Raw genomic sequence first — 5,247 nt, forward strand, 5'->3', positions numbered from 1 at the left:
CTCTCTCTCTCTCTCTCTCTCTCTCTCTCTCTCTCTCTCTCTCTCTCTCTCTCTCCCTCGTATCGTCCTTCTCTCTGCTTCTCTCGCGGTGTTCGTTCGTTTCTCCTGCTGTTGGTTCGTTCGGTGGTTCGGCGCCGAGTGTACGCGACACCGGGCATTCGTCTTCGTCAAAGCTGGGGGCCTCCGTTTCTTGCATCTAGTCTCTTTGGATTTTCCATTGAGGAAAAAGCTGCGATCGATCGACTGGCTTTTCGCTTATCATCCTGTGGAACCTCGTTCGATCGCTGCGTGTTCGTAAATAGCGTTAAAACGAATCAACGGATTAACCCCCTTAACCCGACTTAACCCGACGTTTTAAAGAATTTTCCCTTGGAAATATTCGCTCGTAGCTGATACGTTTTCCGCGTATATCGATATACGCGCGTCGCTGTGCGCAATAATTCGAATCGTACCAATTGCAAACGACGAAAGCTGTCCAAATCTACGCTCGCTAGGGATGTTCTCAACTGCGACAACGTCGTAAAAGAAAGTATAACGATCTCCTAACAATTAATACGTCGTTAACTTGACGAATAACGTTCTATCGCGCTAGTTTCTTCGGCTTGAAATAAACCACCGTACAGAAACCTGTATAACCCTTGTTGTTGGGCCGGAAAAACGTCTCCAGCCGGAGATTCGTTCAACAACGTTACGACTTTTAACCCTTAGAACGCTATGGAGGCATATACGCGTCTGGCGAAAGCTATCGGTGTGCACTAAGGACGCATATATGCGTTTTTCAATTTTTCAGAACACCTACGCAGAAGTAATACTATTACGTTTGTGCGAGATAAATATAAATGCATTCCTTATGTATAGTGCACATATTTTATATCAAAAATCCACCGCGTCGAAACAAAAATTTAGTGAATTTCATTTGGCGTTGATAAGAGACATTTTACGAAGATATTTCCAAACGTAGAAGCACGGTAGGAGAAGGAAAGAGAAAGTCCGAGGATTTACCATTTCGCTTAACCGATAGGAATTTTCCGTCAAAATGCCCAAATCGTGCCGACACGGCGCGATCATCGAGAAGAAAATGCGTCGTTTGCGCGAAAAGTAAGAGAAGGAGCGATACGAATGCGGAAAACGCGATGTCGGATTATGCATCGACGATTGTTTTGAAATTTTTCCCGCACGACTGAATTATTAACTCGCGTTATATTTACTAAATTTAGTTTTCTAGTGTTATCGTTTTCTAGTTTGTTACCCAAATTCTAATTTATTGTAAATTTCAACGTTTATAATAAATAATTAATACTAAAAAATAACGCTCTCGAATCGTTTAATCTCGCGCAAAAGAATTACTATAACTTATTACGATTTGCGCTTCGAATAGTCAATGGACAAAGGTCGGTCGGCCGGACCGCATAGGCGCGGTATTCAGCACTCTAAGAATTTAAAAGTCGAAGAGGCGAGTAAAGACGGTCGCACGATCGGGACCGAACAAATCGAACAAGCTTTCGAACGTTCGTCCAAGTCTGTTTCCGGATTTTCCAAACGTTTCTATACCTATCGTAACGGCAGTCTCGTTTATATTCGACGCACGATCGCTGATTACGACAATAGCGGTAGAAACACCTGTGACGATCGTGCAAGGTAGCATTTATACGCAGACCGGTGTATAGTAATTTCTTTTCTCCCTGAACGACTTGGCCCAGGTCAAAAACTTCTTTTATTCCTCACGGTCGGTCACTTGGACAACAAGTTAATCCTCTTCTTTCCCCTCGTTCCTTTTCATTCCGATCTTCTAGCTTTTGTCTTTGTTCGATACTCGTTCACAAGCGAAACAAAAAGGAACGACCAGAGAGTGATTTAAGTGCTCTATGGAATTATTAACCGTACCCTCGGCCGGCAGTGCGAGAATACTATAAAACATCGGCGTAAACGTACGCTATACAACCGCTCTTCATTATACGCCCTATTAGCTCTTAGTTGCTGTCTCCTACCCTCGCCAACTTCCTATCTGCTGAATCCATCGTATCTTCGCCCCCTCTTCTCAAAAACAAACCGTCCTCTTTGTTTTTCTCGTTCGTTCTACGTGTTATTCGACTATAGGCAAACGGTTGACTAATCGCTCAACGAAATTTCTATCGATAGTCACACGAACGTGGAAACGAAGGAGTAGAATTTTCTTGCGAAATTAGAAGTTGGAAAAGCGTTCCTATCCCCGTAATCGATAGCTACGCTATGCGATATTAATTCGCGTACATAAAATAGAACGACACGAAACTTTCCACTTACCAAGGATCCCTTTAATTATCGTAATTAACGTGTCTAAAGTGAACGCCTACGTTGGTTCGATCGAACAAAAGGCGTAATAAATAGGCGACGCGAATAACGTTCGGCAAACCGATTGGTAATCCCAGAGGATTAGCAGCAAATTGTTGGACACTTGGATGAACAATAGCCGGGGCTAACGGTCTTGCGAAGGGAAAGACTTGTTTACTGTTGCACGACCGATGACGGAGTTTTCGAAGAGACGGTCGCTAGATTAAGAGAAAGGAATCGGCTATTGGTTTACCTGAACACGGATTATCGGAACGCTCTCGCTCTACCTCTTATCATAGAACGACAATTTTTACGATGCTTCTTTTTCGGCCGAGGGTCAGCTTAAGTGACATTCAAATAGACTGATTCATAGTCGAAGCTTTATTTACTTTTTCACTTTTTTATATCCATTCGCAGATTATAAACTGCAATGTTATAGTCCGGTTTATTGTCTAATATACATCGTAGATTTTTACCATTTATTATTATCGTTGCCGTTATTTAAGAAACAGCAAACTATCACGATAAGGCACGAAGAATCACGCGTATAATAACCCTCGACTACGAGAATTTTTGTTTCGCTGAACGTGAAAATTCTAGATTCTACTGGTATTCGAAGTTTCGATGAAAATCGGTCGGTCGAACGTAGTAGCTGCTACTTGTTGGAATCCTCGAGCGACGAAACGATATGCAAAACACGCTGTGTTTTTCGGAACCTGTGAAATTTATAGAAAAGATGAACAAAGATTAAACGGAAGGTTATTCCATTTTAACAGAGTGGAACACTTTCACTGGTTCGCACGGAGGGGAGAGATACATATGGATACGGCAAAGTTATACGAGACTTTGAACTTCGTATAGGATTCCGGGTTTCTGGAGCTTGCAGAGTTCGCGAGACTTTGCCGTGCAACTTTCCAATGAAGAAATAAATCGAAGGAACGCGGCGGAATTTCAAAGTTGAAATCATTTAGACGATACGCTGGCACAGCTCGCGGAGAGAGATAGAGTCCTTCCTGTTAACCAATACCGGTTGCTTCTTTCTCGGGAAAACACAATTGTGACACGATTCAGCGCAACCACGAGTATTCCCTAATACGAACATTTCGTGCAACGCGATTTAACGACTAGAGAAATTGCACATGATCGAATCTATCGGAAACGATACTAACGCGTCGTCGAATACGTAATTTGTACTCGAACGCGTAGCAACTCGCCTCCGATTGTTCCGCGAAAGATACTTCGAAAATTCAAGGTGACCATCGAAATATCCTTGCTCGCTCGAACGATAATCTCACCTACGTATATCTTGGTTAAAACGGGGAAAAAAGAAAGAAAGGATGAAAACTGAATTTTTCAGCCGGAAGGTGGCTTAAATTCGAGATCCGGGCGACCCTGGTCTCTACCTGTCGCGAAAATAATCCAGGCCATTTTCTCCGCTCTCATCCGGCACACGCGCGTCTTTTTCGCGGAACGATCGCGACCGTTACGTCGGGGACTGGCGAGTGTGTCACGTAGCGCGTGAACGCGATCGCGCGCGCGCTGCCGCACACCGACAAAGCCTGGCGCGTTGCGAGAGTCGCGGTTGCCTCTGTAAAATCTTTCGTTGCCTCTCTCTTTATACAACGCGTACATCCTTCCGCGAAAGGTCGAGCCGCGAGGGAAGCAGGTGAAAATTAATTGTACGTGTTACCGGCTCGAGTAGCCAAGGAGCACACGGGCTTGCCTCGACGATGTTGTCTGTGCGCGTCGCGCAAAGTGCGCCTCGCCGCGTACCGGAGAGGACGTGTCGATCGATTTTGCCCTCTTCTCCCCTCTCGAACCGTCCGACCATCCGTCCATCCGTTCGTCCGTCCGTTCGTCCGTCCGTCCGTCCGTCCGTTCGTCCGACCGTCCTCCTCCTCATCCTCCTCCTCATCCTCCTCCTCTTCCTCCTGCTCCTCCGCCTCTCGCCGCTCCTCACTCCTTTCTCTTTCACGCCTTCGTCCTTTCCCCTTTGCGCGAGTCTCCGTTCGTTAATCGGCCGCCGTACGTCCGACCGCGTCGTCTCTTTCTCTCTCGGCGAGCCACCGATATCGAGATCGATAAGGTGTATCCGGTGACGTCCGCGCGCCACCGCTATCTTTTCGATCTCCGTGCGCGCTCGAAATATTTTCGTAACGCCGTTTCCTCGATAACGGTACAGACCGCTCTCTTGCCTTTCCTGCCACCAATTTTATCGATAAACATCGTGCGTACTTTGTTACATACGCGTACGTCGATTATGTACATAGAGACCCGTGTACGAACGTAACGCGACGTGATATGTAAGTAATATGGAGATCCATATTTTTATACATATACATATACATATATATAGGTAAAATGTAATATATAAATTCGACCAGGTTTCCCGTTTTTCTTCTCACTCCCCGGCTTAACGATTAACGTCTCTTCTTTATTCGCTGTCCTCCCCTTCGTCGTTCCCCGTCATCGTCATCGACGTTCGACTTTGATCGATCCTCCCTACCCTCCCCCCGGCCCGTCACTCCGTACGAACGGTTCGCCGCGCGTTACATAAAACGCGAACGCGTTTTTTTTTCCCTCTAACCGGCGCGCGTTCCCCTTTAACGTCCGCTTACCGTACACACATCGTGCGTGTACGTATACGCGCCTGTATATACATAGGGAGAGACCGATATATTTCGGGGTACGATTATTTCTGGAACGAGCGAAAAATCCGTAGCATTCGAGGCATTCCCCGATTTCCCCATCCCAAGAGCGTACAGGTAATACAACGTCGTCTGTTCGTCTTCGCCTTTTGCCCGTGTGTCCTGCGTTAACGACGAGTCAAGCCGTGTCGCTTCGTGGCCGTGTCGATGCGAGCAAAGTGGGACTCGAAGAAGGCCAGAGCTGGCGTGGCGTTGCAACGCGAACGTGAGCGTGCGTGGCCTCTCTCGC

The sequence above is a fragment of the Bombus impatiens genome, unplaced genomic scaffold (genome assembly GCF_000188095.3).
Source record: "Bombus impatiens unplaced genomic scaffold, BIMP_2.2 scf_0318, whole genome shotgun sequence".
Taxonomy (NCBI): Eukaryota; Metazoa; Arthropoda; class Insecta; order Hymenoptera; family Apidae; genus Bombus; species Bombus impatiens.